The sequence below is a fragment of the Podarcis filfolensis genome (genome assembly GCF_964270895.1).
Source record: "Podarcis filfolensis genome assembly, chromosome: 10".
Lineage (NCBI taxonomy): Eukaryota > Metazoa > Chordata > Lepidosauria > Squamata > Lacertidae > Podarcis > Podarcis filfolensis.
Genome location: NC_139612.1, coordinates 65,186,258 through 65,201,139, shown reverse-complemented (window position 1 = coordinate 65,201,139; position 14,882 = coordinate 65,186,258). Strand labels below are relative to the sequence as shown.

At 45.7% G+C, this 14,882-nt stretch overlaps 1 long non-coding RNA gene across 2 annotated transcripts in view; it reads left to right on the top strand.

The window, feature by feature from the left end:
• LOC310743160 overlaps nt 1-12,943 on the top strand; it is a 35,091-nt gene extending 22,148 nt beyond the window's left edge. The window contains exons 1-4 of one of the 2 annotated variants that reach the window (XR_014538836.1): nt 3,927-4,172; nt 8,657-9,061; nt 10,941-11,075; nt 12,789-12,943. This is a non-coding gene — a long non-coding RNA (uncharacterized lncRNA). Of the gene's footprint in view, nt 1-3,926; nt 4,173-8,656; nt 9,062-10,940; nt 11,076-12,788 lie in introns of those variants that run through there. The other variant, XR_014538835.1, reaches the window with a different exon arrangement.
• The last annotated feature ends 1,939 nt before the right edge of the window (nt 12,944-14,882 follow it).

Below are 14,882 nucleotides of genomic sequence, written 5' to 3'. Positions count from 1 at the left end.
TTATATACCTGTACCATGGTTCCTCTTTCTCATTTAGAGGAATGGCACCTCCAACAGGCAAGACTAAACATAGCCATTGATAGCTATAGTCTTGCTGAATCAGTCTAATCCTCTTTCAAAGCCCTCCAAGTTGGAGCCGTCTTATGGGAACAAATTCCATGGTTTAACTCTGTACCTGGTGAGAATGCTTTAAATTTTGCATGTCCTGACTCTTCCAACATCCAATTTCGTTGGATGCCCCTGAGTGCTAGTATTATGGGTGAGGGAGAAAGCTCGAGGATGTAAGATGAGTCGGTTGACTCAGGTCAACAGACCATCAAGTCCACCATCTTGTTCTCACAGTGGCTGACCAGATGCCTGTGGGAAGCCTGCAATCATCTCTTCACCCACTCTCACCACTCCATCAATCATTTACACGCCTCTTACTCAACTTTTCTCTAAATGGGACAGCACCAGATGTTGTAACCATGGTTCATAGGGGAGTTTCTCCACCCCTTTAATCATTTTGGTCGCCCGTTTCTGAAACTTCTCCAGCTCTGTAATACCATTGTTGAGTTGAGGCAATCAGAATGGTGCACTGTATTTCCAAAGCGGTTGCACCATAGATTCAAATACTAGCTTAAGACAGTGGTTCGCAATTAGCTAAGTGCTGTGTACCCCGTTTTTCAAAAGCCAAGCCATGGACCCTCTACTTTCGAAAATGTCAACATTGTCACAATAGATCTTGCTGTGTGAATAGTGCCACAATATCTGCAATGCGCTCTACGCTAGTAGCCAAAATGTGTGAAAAAGGTAAGATGCAAGGTACTTGGAATCCCATAATACTCTTAGGGCTACCCAGAACCATATACAGTGGAACCTTGGTTCTCAAACACCTTGGTACTCGAACATTTCAGCTCCTGAACACCAAAAATCCAGAAGTGTTCCGGTTTTCGAACTTTTTTTGGAAGCCAAACATCCGATGTGGCTGTCGACTATTGTTTCCGGGACACCTGCGCCAATCGGAAGCCGCGCCTTAGTTTTTGAAAGTTTCAGAAGTCATACGGACTTCTGGGACAGATTAGGTTCAAGAACCAAGGTACCACTGTATCTACACAAGAAGGGCCTGCTGGATAAGGACCGAAGTCCACCTAGTCAAGCATGCTGTTCTCATAGTGATCAGCCAGATAGCTCTGGGAAACGCTTAAGCAGGATCTGACTACAACAGTATTCTCCCCACTCTTGATTCCCAGGAATTGAAGGCTCAGGCCCAGTGAGCCCACAGCCAGTGGAGGCTAAGGCATGGAAGATGCGAAAAACTACAGGACAAACACATTGGGGTTAAACAGGCCATAACTTTATTGATTACAGATGGGAGTAGGTTTGGGTGTAGGAATTGGGTGTGTATACTGTACTGAATCATCCAGCCCATCTGCTGGTTGATTATTTGGCAGGGTCAATCCTGGGTTAATGATCACCCTTTGATGTACCTCAAATTGGGAAATCCCTGCAAGATTGCCATTTTGTGTGTGTGTGCGTGCTGTGGCCCATCAGCCCCCATCTGGGCCTCAGGACAGAAGCATCTCTCCCTTGCCCCTTTAAGGAGGTGCCCCAATTTCTTGGAGGTGCCCCAATTTCCCACCCATCCGTCTTGACTAAGGATCCAACCCAACACCTTAGCTGCCAACAAGTTGTGACAATTGCTGTGAGGTAGGCAATTTGTCTGAAGGAGAATTTGTTCCTGGCCCCACATAAAGTGACCAAATATTTCCATAGCAAGTTTACCACATAACATGCAGTATGGGGGGGGGCAGGGGAGGGGGGAATCCAACACTGACTGGGACACAAAGTCCTGGGCATGGCTGGCTTTATAGCCAGAGAGCTGAACGGAGAGGGAAAGTTTTCCCTTTGGTCCACTACCCAAGCCACACCCTCATCTTCCCCACGGAAAAGCTCCAGCAACCTGTGTGGTTGGTGGAGGAGGGTATGACATCATCCTCCGGCCATGCAGGGAGCAGAAGACCACCCTGGCTTGGCCACAGTCGTGCTGAACCTCAATCACTGCTCCCTGCCAGGCTGATGGTAAGCTGACCCTGGCATTCAAAGGCATACAGCTTCTGACAGTAGAGGTACCACATAGCCAGTGATGCTGGTAGACAGTGTTAGTCTTACCCTCCAAGCATCTGTCTAACCTCCTTTTAAAGCCATCCAAGTTGGTGGCCATCACTGCATCTTGTGGGGAAGAGTTCCATAGTTTAACTATGTACAGTGGTACCTTGGTTCTCAAACTTAATCCGTTCCAGAAGTCCGTTCCAAAACCAAAAGCGTTCCAAAACCAAGGTGCACTTTCCCATAGAAAGCAATGCAAAACGGATTAATCCGTTCCAGGCTTTCAAAAACAACCCCTAAAACAGCAATTTAACATGAATCTTACTATCTAACGAGACCATTGATCCATAAAATGAAAGCAATAAACCATGTACTGCAGTCACACAAACAATCAATCGGTAGCTGAACTGGGTTCCACACAATCACAAAAACAAAACAAAAAGAGCCACAAAAACGCAAAATAAAGAGCAAAAACAGACAGACCTCAGTGTATCACTCAAAACAGAATTGTGGCACTCAAAACGGAAATGTGGCGCTCAAATCGGAAGTGTAACCCTCAAAATGGAGCACATTCGGCATCCGAAAAAGGTTCGCTAAAACCAGAACACTTACTTCTGAGTTTGCAGTGTTTGGGTTCCAAGTTGTTTGAGTACCAAGGCATTTGAGAACCAAGGTACCACTGTACTGCATGAATAAGTCATGTTTCACTTTCTCTCCATCGTGCATGATTTTATACCTCATATAAGTTGTTATGTCTGAACACAACCTTCCAGTAAGCAAGTATCCTGGATCTGATCAAGCAAGATGGTTGAACTGGAAGAACTCATGAAGGGTCTGGGCAGATGTATGGTCCTGAAGAATGGAGTGCCTCAGTATCTCCTGTGGGAACACACAGGAAGAACAACCACAGCGACAGACAAGGGTTGAGGAGGTTGGAAGATGTCCTGGTCTGAGCAGGGAGTTTCTCTGGGACACCTAAGTTTGCAGGTCAGTCTGTTGACCACAACACAGTGCTGCTCTCACATGCCTTTGAGTCATTATTATTGCGTAAACAAACTGTGTGGAGAGGAAATCCATCCTTAATGGTCATGGGAGCAGAACTCGTGAGGTAACCCTGAGAAATAGATGTTCTTTTCCCGGCTTTAGATGTGGGTAGATGCTTCAACCCGTGTTAATTAAAAAACCCCTGCAGAATACGGAATGAGACACTTTTAAAACTACCTTACACCACCCTCTGGCAAATGGGGAATGTAATTAAACAAATACCACAGAGTAGGTGGCTGTAGCAAGCACCTGGATGGTATGGCGTATGTCTGTAGGAGGCAAGAAGCTGAACTATCCTCCCATCTTCAAGAACGCTCAAGAAAAGTGGGTCACGGAGTCTGATCTCAAGGGTCTATGAGGCAATCCGTCACGTGGCCTTGTACACAGGGTCAAAACATACCCGATTTTTAAAAAGGCGAGGGCAGCGTGCAAGTGGCCATCTGGATATTCCACATCCAAGAGACTGTGTTGCTGTTTTTGTTGATATTATTAAATAAATTGTGAATTAATATACAGTATAAGGTAAAGGGACCCCTGACCATTAGGTCCAGTCGTGACCGACTCTGGGGTTGCAGCGCTCATCTCGCTTTATTGGCCGAGGGAGCCGGCGTACAGCTTCCGGGTCATGTGGCCAGCATGACTAAGCCACTTCTGGCGAACCAGAGCAGAGCACGGAAACGCCGTTTACCTTCCTGCCAGAGAGGTACCTATTTATCTACTTGCACTTGATGTGCTTTCGAACTGCTAGGTTGGCAGGAAATATACAGTATGGCTTAATGCAAAAAAGGCTTCGAAGCAGTTTACAAAGTTTTATGAACAGTTGTCTTTGAAGGGCCCTTCTACCAGGCTTGGCTAAAGCTGGAATGAGATCTTGCCTAATGGGGTCCATTTTGATGAGTTTCTGAAGACTCTGGAGTGGAAGAAGAAGCCACAGTATTTTCCTTCCAGGCTGCATCATGACTGAATCCTCCATTGATTCCCTTTGGCCTGGCCTTGCTGCAAAGAGGGATGAATGGATCCTTTCCTTGACTGGCCAGTAGGTCAGTCCTATGTTTTGTTTTTCCTGAAATCTGGTTTAGCTAAGGCCACATTTGAATGGTTATGTTACCACTTTCAACAACCATGCCTTACCCCCAAAAGATTCTGGGGAGCTGTGGTTTGTTAAGGGTGCTGAGAGTTGTTTGCCTGTTCCCCCACCCCCAGAGCTACAATTCCCAGAGTGGTTTAGCAATCAAGCCCTCTTTCCCGGGGAACTCTGAAAAGTGAGAGGTGCTGTTGCCACTCCTTAGTAGCAAAAGGAAATGAAAACTAGATCTGATGGCTGGAGATCTCTGATCAGCTCTCCTGCACTTCATTAAAGGGTTAAATGCAGCTGCTTGGGTCCTTGTCACCACAGGAGGAGACATCCAAGCTTTCCAGTGTGCTTCCTTCCCAGTCTGGTTGATGTTTGTTCCTATTCAATGGTAAACCACAGTTTTTCCCAGGGAATGTGGCAGGATTAAAGAAATGCTTCTCAGACCCATGGGATTACCAGACTCATATAAGCGGCTAGCCGAGAAGCTCAGTGTGTGCTGCATCTCTGACCACATGACTCTTACAAGCCTTTCTTGTGTTACCATACCAATAATTTAGGGACCTTCAGCATTTTAACGAAGCTAAGTTTTATTGTTTGTGCAATGTTTTCCATACAACATTCAGAAAACATGGGCAATAAAACTTTGCTTAGTTTCAGTGGTGAAAGTCCCTAAATCAGGGGTATAGGAACACAAGAAAGGCTTGTAAGAGGCATGCGGTCTGAGCTGCAAGCAACTAGCTCAAAAGCTCTTCATGCATTGACCTTCTCAGATACGCTGGGGAATAAAGGGTTGATTACCTAATCCCTCCCAAGGTGAGGGAGAGTGACCTAACTAAGCCTGGCAGGCCAGCTTACTCTATGGCATTAACCCCTTCATGCATGAATTAGACTGAAGCGTGTTGGTTATATGAGGCGGTTATCACGCAGAAGTCTCGGGACAAATGGAAGAAACCACAAACCCAACACAAGTGTGTCTGAGCCCCGAATCACCCCTCTACATCCCTCAAATTTTCCCTCTCCAGACATTCTGTTTGCCCTAGTACAAATCTGTTTTTCTTCTAACGGTAAACAATGGGTTCTGACCCATCAACAGTCATTGGTCCATTGTGACCCAGCCTTTCCCATATTCCACTCTAGTGGACTGAACGGAAGGGTTCCGAATGCTATGATGATCAGAGGAAGGAAGAGTCTTTGTGCCTTGTAGGATACCCAACCACAAGCCTAGCCAGTGTCATGGGTAGCAGGAAAGTGGATTTAATAGATCGGTTCTGATGCATTTTTTTTTTTAAAGGAATAATCTGAACATTCTCTCCATGTTTCAAGTAAAACCCAGGTCTATTCGAATTAACTATCTCAGCACTTTGTGATGCAAAGGTGGGAGGGGGAAGGAGGAAAAGTAGTGATATTATTAATTCATCACAGCAGATGGGCTGTCAATATTACTCGGGTACGGTACATTATTGCGAGCAAGTTAAAAGTAGGTCAGCAGAAGCCAGCAAGCTAAAGAGACTAATAATGCTTTCTGCTGGTAGACATTCATCTACCGCAGGGCTTGTGCTTTATGTGCTGGCATCAACATGAGATAAGAATTTTGATTTGTGGAGTTCGGAGATCACATTTCTACAGGGGGTGGGGAGGGGGAGGAAGAAAATAAAAAGAGGCAGTCTGCTCTTTCCCCCATTGAAACCATTTAGCTCCGTGTTTTTGATAAATGGACAAAGCGAATCCTGCTAAAACTCTGAGATTTATAACAAGAGGGTATTTATATAAAAAAACAAAAAAACTGGGCAGATTTAGAGGTGAAAGGGAGAGTGATCTGTCAGTTTGCAAATCGTATCGGAGGATGCTTGGAGATTTTCCGCCATCTATATTTTTTGAATGATCCGCGTAACAGTGTGATTTGTGGGGCAGGAAGCCAAGCTATATAGGAAGAAGTGGGGTTTTATTGAAGGCGTGGGGCTTGAAACAAGTGGACGGGCAGCACAAGGCAATTCTCCTCCTTCCAATATGATCATCAAGAGATTTCACAAACGGTAGCAAAATCCTTTTAGATTGAAAATACCTTCATAGATCAAAGAGGACCAATTTTGGGGGGTGGGGATAGAGAAACAATCAGAATGGTACACAGTATTCCAAATGTGGTTGCGCCATAGATTTGTGTAATGGCCTAAGATATTGGCAATGTTATTTTCAAATCCTTTCACAATGATCCCTAGCACGAATTAATCCTTTTTTCACAACTGCCACACACAGGGTTGACATACCGTATTTTTCGCTCTATAAAACACACCAGACCACAAGACGTACCTAGTTTTTGGAGGAGGAAAACAAGGGGGAAAAGATTCTGAATCTCAGAAGCCAGAACAGCAAGAGGGATCACTGTGCAGTGAAAGCAGCAAGTTATGCAATGTGTTTCTCCAGCAAAGTAATGTGTACAGATAATCACATACTGGAACACCACGCGTGTAGATTGACAAATCGCCCAATGTGCTAGAACACAGCTCCCTATGTGTGTGAAGCATTTCTCTTATGTAAGCCTTACAGCAGCTCTGTGAAGTTGTTGGCATCCAATGGAGGAGTGAGCCTTTGGGGGTGAGGTCAAAGCGCTGGGGAGTTACAACGCCTGCTGAGGCTGTAGAGACCAACACAGGAGAGACATGTTTTGTCACAGCTGGGGCAGATGAAGGTGTCCGGTTGTGTTGCAGCAGATGCACCAGGGCGTTTCTTCTCTCTGTGCTCCTTCCAGCGGCCACTCCTCCTCTGGTCACCTGTCTGTCTTACCTGTGCTCTTCTACAAGGGTTTCCTCCTCTGGTCACCTGTCTGTCTTACCTGTGGTCTTCTACAAGGGTTTCCTCCTTTGGTCACCTGTATGTCTCACCTGTGGTCTTCTACAAGGGTTTCCTCCTCTGGTCACCTGTCTGTCTCACCTGTGGTCTTCTACAAGGGTTTCCTCCTCTGGTCACCTTTCTGTCTCACCTGTGGTCTTCTACAAGGGTTTCCTCCTCTGGTCACCTATCTGTCTCACCTGTGGTCTTCTACAAGGGTTTCCCAGAAGGCAAGGCTGATTCTGCCAGCCTTCATTTCTCGTTCGCAGGCACCTTTGTAACACAGAGTTGGCCTGCCAACGGGCCAGGTGCAAGAAGCCAGTTCCCCATAGAGCACGTCCTTGGGGATCCTGCCATCTTGCATTCTGCAGATGTGACCAAGTGAGCTTAGATGTTGCTGAGACAGGGATGCAAAAATGCTGGGAATGTGGGCTTGGGAGAGCACATCTTTGTTTGAAACTGCCCTTCCATGTGAAGCCAAACATTTGTGGAGTAGGTCAGTATGACTGTCTGGATGCCCCAGGGGACTGGGGCCAAGTCAGATAGACAACCATTTGGCCAAGGCCAGCAATTGCATTCAATTCGTGGGCAACACTTGAATTGGAGATTATCTCCTACTTCTACAGTTGCTCTATTGCCTATTTAGCATGCTCTAGATATGTACTTGGGATGCGGATGGCGCTGTGGTCTAAACCACAGAGCCTAGGGCTTGCCGATCAGAAGGTCAGCGGTTCGAATCCCCACGACAGGGTGAGCTCCCGTTGTTCGGTCCCAGCTCCTGCCAACCTAGCAGTTCAAAAGCACACCAAAAAGTGCAAGTAGATAAATAGGTACCGCTCCGGCGGGAAGGTAAACGGTGTTTCCGTGCGCTGCTCTGGTTTCACCAGAAGCGGCTTAATCATGCTGGCCACATGACCCGGAAGCTGTATGCAGACAAACGCCGGCTCCCTCAGCGTGTTCCCTCAGCGCAATTTAGCACTTCTGCGCATGTGTGACTGCCAAAACCTGGAAGTAACCCGTTCTGGTACTTCCGGGTTTCGGCGCGTCCGTAACCCAAAAAAACCGCAACCTGAAGCGTCTGTAACCTGAGGTATGACTGTACAAGTACAAGTAGGGGATTACCTGGTTCACTTGCCTCAAAATCACTTTGCCACCCTTACCTCCATATCAGCCAAACCTGGTGCCCTCTGGAGCTTTTGCACCATGACCAATGGCCAGGAAGAATGCAGTTAGAGCCCAACGACATTGGTAGGTTTCCAGGCTGGGGGATCTTACTGCAGATCGATGGGTTCATTCAATAGGACTTCTGGGTGATTGGTTTGTACTCTTGCTTTTCAAATGTAACATCCCTCTCTACATCCCAGGATCACTTTGGGCCAACCAAATCTATGTAAGCCTTTAGATATTCGAAAAAGAAAAATGGGAGAGCAGGAGAAAACTCCAACACATTGTTTACATTTCTTTCGCCGGTTAGATGGATAAGACTAATAACAATAATGTAAGCATCGGGAGCCATTGTTGAATTAACAAGTCTTTCTTTTTGAAAGTTTTTTTTTAAAACCATTATTTTATCATTCAGAGAAACTTTGCCTTGTCACTTGATTTCTTTTTCTTTTACAATAGGAAATGGACTGTCATCACATTTGTAAATGGCCATGTCCCTGGAGAACATTATTCTGAAATCACTCCGTGAAGAATACAGGAGTTCGCTTATCTGGCTGCATTGAACGCAGCAATCGAAAGCAGTATACACATTCTGCTTGGGCGGCAATAAAGAGAAGAAGATTGTCTGCCATCCTGTGGAATGTGGGAGTATCTTCTTTTAAAATGCAATTATCTCGTGGGCTTCCCATTCCATACTTACCAACACTGTTCTGCAATGTGTCTTACACTGCTTTCTTACACCCTGCCACAAGTTGGGCATTGGATGTCTGTGTGCTTGAGGTGGGGGGAGAGGAGGGACAGGGCACCAGATCCTCTGGCAGAAATCCGCCTGTGATTCTGAATGAGCAACCAGATGCTGTCAAGGTAGGAAGGGGCTGTAACTCAATCGGCATTTGCGTGGCAAGTTCCCGCCCCCCCCCCAATGGAAACAAAGACACACGACACAATTATAAAGGTTAATGGGCTAATTAAGGCCACAGCTTTATTGGTTACAGGTGATGAGCGGTATTGCTTAGGCATTGGTCGTAACCGACTATATCCGACTTCAGCCTGTCCGCTTGACGTCCGGGAAGGGTTAAGCACTGGTAGGGGGAGTCCTGCTGATGCACATCAACTAGGAACTCCTCCGGGGTCACCAATTGGGGGCGTGCATTAGGCCCTCACCTCTATAGGCTTCAGACAGGGCCACGCCCCCCAGAATCCTTTATCGGACTACCCTTCAATATGCGGGGCAGGTGATGGCGCTTCCTTTCCTCTTCCATCTACAAAACAATACCAATACCAATGCCTAACCACCAATACCAAGAAAGTTGTGACGATTTGTTACGAGGTAGGCGAAAACCAAGTGGCTGGTGCCAATTGGCCAAGTGGAAAAAAATCCTACCAGGCCCCTTAACGGCGACCAACCAAGGTCCATAGTAAGGTCAAGGAAGGAAAACCTTAAAGGGCAGGAGAGTGGGAAACAGGAACAGCTGGTAGGCAGGAAAAGAGGGAGATCCCCGGCCACACCTGTGTTAAATAGGGCAGGCCACACTCCCAAAGCCAGGAGATTGGCTGGCCAGGGAGTCTTCTCTTCTCATGAGGTGGCCAAAGTATTGGAGCCTCAGCTTCAGGATCTGTCCTTCCAGTGAGCACTCAGGGCTGATTTCCTTCAGAATGGAGAGGTTTGATCTTCTTGCAGTCCATGGGACTCTCAAGAGTCTCCTCCAGCACCACAATTTAAAAGCATCAATTCTTCAGCGATCAGCCTTCTTTATGGTCCAGCTCTCACTTCCATACATCACTACTGGGAAAACCATAACTTTAACTATATGGACCTTTGTCGGCAAGGTGATGTCTCTGCTTTTTAAGATGCTGTCCAGGTTTGCAGAAAACTCCTTCAACTATAGCGGAATGCATAGACTGGAACTGCAGATCTGTAAAAGCTCCCCCCCCCTCCATTTAACATTTGTACGGCTGGTTACACAGCGGGAATGAGGAGTCTGAAGATTTACCCTTCTTTGTCCAGTTTATGAGGACTTAAGAGTAGCCTTGTTCAAAGATTCAAATCTATCGTGTGAAAGACTGACTGGGCAGTTGATTAGCTTTTTCTTAGGGGACAGTTCCCCTTACATTTCCCCTTTAGAGCAGTGCTTTTAAGGTGGAAAGTTTGGGAGGATGGTATGTCAGATTCTTCAGAGGAGCAATTTTCCATTTGACAGAATGCCTATTTTTAATAACTCTTTTTAACCGTGCGATGTATTTTGCTTTGTTTTTTATGTATCTCACGCTCCCCACACAACCACCCCAGACTCACCCACCCCCTTCCCCACAATCCCTAAAAATATCCTAATATTTTAAACAAAAGATTGATATATCTGCCATCCTTTCTTTGAGCAAATAGGGCAGAAGCAACACCATTGATTCAGACTACCAGGCAAATTAGAGAAAGAAAACTCAAGGCTGAGTTTGTCGTCTTGTTTATGAAGAGCATCGTGCTAGCGTCGTTCTTTTGAACAGAACCTGATGAATTCTTATCTTGTTTTATTTCCCCCCTCCTGTGTGCATTTATTTATTTCAAACTGTTTATACAAGATAACCGATTATTGGGGGGTTGGAGTGGGGGGAAAGTAAAAGAAAGCCCAGGCTTGCAACTATTTAAATAATGCCGTGTGATTCTGTGTCTTTCCTCCTCACTCTTTCTCTCTCTCTTTTCTCTTTCTCTCTCTCTTTTTCCAAACAACAAACAATGCAGTGAATATAGAGATACCGAACTTCCTATTACGAGTTCAGGAGGAAATGCAGCACAAGGCCAAATTAATCAGGAATAAAATGAGGCCCGCAATCTCCCTTTCGACATCCACATGACAAATGAGGTGCTCTACGTCTGGTGTCGAAGGTATTCTAAAGTTTTAAAATCAATATGCTGGTCTGTAAAACTGCATCTCCAGGCGGGATAAGGAATACAAACATTGGGGGTAGAAAATGCAAACCCAAGAGAATGTGACAGGCCGCTGGAATTGAAGAAGCCCCCATTTCCCCCGTTGGTTTCAATGACATTATTTTCTTCAACGTGTGTTTAATTTAGCGATAAAATGCAGGTAGAGCAATGCTAAATTCATACTACCTAGCACGTGCAGATAACTCCAGGTTAACACTCCTATCCCCAATCCATCTGTGGGGAAACATAAACTAGAGCTCAATACAGGAATTGAAGTATTTATTTTATTTTATTGTCTCATTCGGCACTGTAGAATTGTTGCTGAAATACTCAGAGATAAAGTTTGGCATTGTGGCCCAAATAGCGGTTGGGAAGAAGGTTCCAGAAGGTTCTCTTTGGGTGTATAGGAGATGTGTCTCCTAAAAGATGTCTGTGTTGCCAAGTTGCAAGCATACACAAGTAAAATGAAGTGCATTTGACTGCACTTCTGTAGTTTTTGAGTTTGAAAGGAAATTGTTGTCACACATTATTTTGCACACTGCAGTCCCCTTACGGGGAGGAAGTTCCTGGGAAGCTAGAAATGGGTCAGTCAGTTGTTTCCCTGTGAGGTGAGAGATTTGTGGTACTTCAGACTATCTTCAAGAGGGGCAGCCATCTTAGCTTCTTGCAGCAAACACAACAAAGAGTCTTGGGACACCTTAAAGACTAACAAATTTAGTATGGTATGATATTTCACTGACTGTGATCTTGCTCATCAGACACATGAGGTATTATCCCAAGTTAACTTGTCTCTGTGTGTGAAAACCTGCTGTAGTCTAAGCAGTACAGCAGGAGTTCAGGCTAGTGAAGGTTTTCCTCCTCTCTCATAATTCTAAAAACTCAGAATCATCCAAGTTTAATGTCTCTTCCTAGGGAACTCTGGGGAAAAGGCGTCTCTTAACAGCTCTCAGCACCCTTAGCAAACAACAGTTGCCAAGATTCTTTGGAGAAAGCCAGGACATTTATTACTTTAAATGTATAGCTCTGGTGACTGTTCAGGACAGACAAAAGAAAGGACAGCCAGTGTGGTATAGTGGTTAAGAGCGGTAGACTCGTAATCTGGTGAACCGGGTTCGATTCCCCACTCCTCCACATGCAGCTGCTGGGTGACCTTGGGCCAGTCACACTTCTCTGAAGTCTCTCAGCCTCACTCACCTCACAGAGTGTTTGTTGTGGGGGAGGAAGGGAAAGGAGATTGTGAGCCACTTTGAGACTCCTTCGGGTAGTGATAAAGCGGGATATCAAATCCAAACTCTTCTTCTTCTTCTTCATGCGGTTAACTATAGAATTTTCTCCCATAAGATGTAGTGATGATCATCAACACCTATTGGACAAATTCTTGGCTATGCTCTACCTTCAGGCAGTGGCATAGCGTGGGGGGTGCAGGGGGGGCGGACCGCACCGGGCGCAACATCTGGGGTTAGGGCAAATCCATGGGTTAGGGGGCGCAAATCCACGGGTTAGGGGGCGCAAATCCACGGGTTAGGGGGCGCAAATTACTTGCCTTGCCCCGGGTGCTGACAACTCACGCTACACCACTGCCTTCAGGATGCCTCTGAATATCAGCTGCTAGAAGCCCAATTGGGGGAAGAATGCCGTTATGCTCAAATCCTGCTTGTGAATTTCCCACAGGCAGCTGGTTGGCCACTTTGAGAAGAGGACTTGATGGTCCTTGGCCTGATCCAGCAGCCAAAGCTTCTTAAGCTTTATGTTCTTCAGACAATCCTGGTTGAGCATTGATTCTTTCAAGGCAGAGGCGGAGGGCCATGGGGGCGGGTCTAGCTGCCCTCAGGGTGCACCGGCAGTAGTGTGCTTCCCAGGGGGTGCACTGGTGCAGGCGCGTGTCCTGGGGGGTGCGCCAGTGCCGGGGAGCATCCCAGGAGGGCGCCGCCTGGGGTGATTTCACCCCCCTCAGGGAAGGCACCCAGAGTAGCCCGCATCCACCGCACCCACCTTGCTCAGCTACTGTTTCAAGGCAATGGTTGCAAGTGGGTGAAGATTCGGAACCGCTGCCTCAAGGGATTGAATTCAAACGGTACACTGCAAGAACGGGAAGGCCACAGTGCTTTGCAAACCTGACCGACTGCCTCAGGAATGACGGCAGCGGTAACAGCAAGGGGTTGGGCACTGGATGCGAGGCAGGTGGTGAGAAACCATTTTAGAGTCCAATTTCATTACAACCTCTTGATGGATTGATGGTGCCCTGGGAGAGTTGCCAAGTTGTTCTGATGCCGGTGGTGGCACCTGTGTTGGAAAAGGTGCATAAATTAAGGAATCAAACAAGCAAGCGAAAAAGGAGAGAGCAAGAGAGAGAGAGAGAGGAAAGTGCTTCACACCCAACCCCTTGGCGTACAGAAATCCAAACAAAAAGATAACAATGGCAATTGGAATACATTACCCAGTTCACAACGCAGCAAATTTGGGTCTGACAATGAGGTTATGTGTCCTCATTGACTGAGGAGGAGGAGGAGAAGAAGAAGAGCTAAAACAAAAATGCAGGACGAGTCAGAGCAGTGTGAGATATTGTTTATTCCACAAATATGAGAAATTGATCTTTTAGTATGGCAGTACATATTCTCCAGAACTCCCTGCCTTATTGATACTAATTTTCAGCACCTGTTAGAGATGTTTTTATTCAGGCAAGCCTACACATACTTTTACAATCTTTTTAAAATCCTTATAAGTTTCTTTTAAAACAACGTTTTATTGCTCCTTTAAATGAACATTTTAGGTCAACCACTTAGAGAGATCTTTTTGATTAAGCTGTATATAAATCTTGCTAAATAAAATAACTACAAATGGAAAAAAGAAGCCGCAACAGCAGAACGGCTGAGGTGAAACAGGAAAGCATTTTCCAAACCTTTTCAGCCCTTTGAAATCAGGGATGGGCCCAAGAGCAAATTCCAGCTAATCCATGTTTGATATGGGACTAGAATAATGTCCTTGTTCTATGTGGCTTAAAAAAAAATGGGGGGAAAAATGAAGGAATCTGCATTTATCTTTTAAAAATGCACAGAGGGTTTTTGGGTGGTTTTTTTTAGCCATTTATGAGTTGGTTCACTCTGCCTCTCTGTCACCTCATGCTAGCTTTTAAAATGTAAATAAACTTTGATAATAATATCCTGCTTTCTGTGGTGGCAGCCCATTTCTGTAAGGCTGTCCCCAGGTAGCCTCACCTGGCACCATCTTTATATATATCTTTAAGTGCCAGACAAAAGCTTTCCTCTATAACCAGGCCTTTAAATAATGTTTTTCCTTTTCCTCTTGCTTTAAATGTATCTGTGTGGGTTTTGTTTTTCTGTTTGTTTGTTTAGTTGTAAGTCTCTTGGAGTTGTCCCTCAATAAATGTTGTTGTGGTTATTATTGTTGTTGTTGTTGTTTTGCATTTTTGCACTCAGGTGCCTCAAAGCAACTGATGCGGTAAAATAAAACAACAGAGGCATTAAAATCAGTTAACAAGGGGCAATGCACAAAAACGAAAATGCTGATCGGACATTATGTTCGAAAGGAACAAGTCCTACCTTCCTTGGCACACTGAAGGCCACTAGCGCATCTTTCTACCCTTCCAATTAGAAATCATAAGCCTCAGTAAATTAGAAACTTTTTGCCTGGAGCCTAAAAATGGACAGCTACGGTACTAGGCATGCTTCCCTGGGGAGAGCCACCATGGAAAAAGCACGTTCCTGGTTCCTGCGTTGCCATCCTTTGTATCTCCCTCGGAAAGGG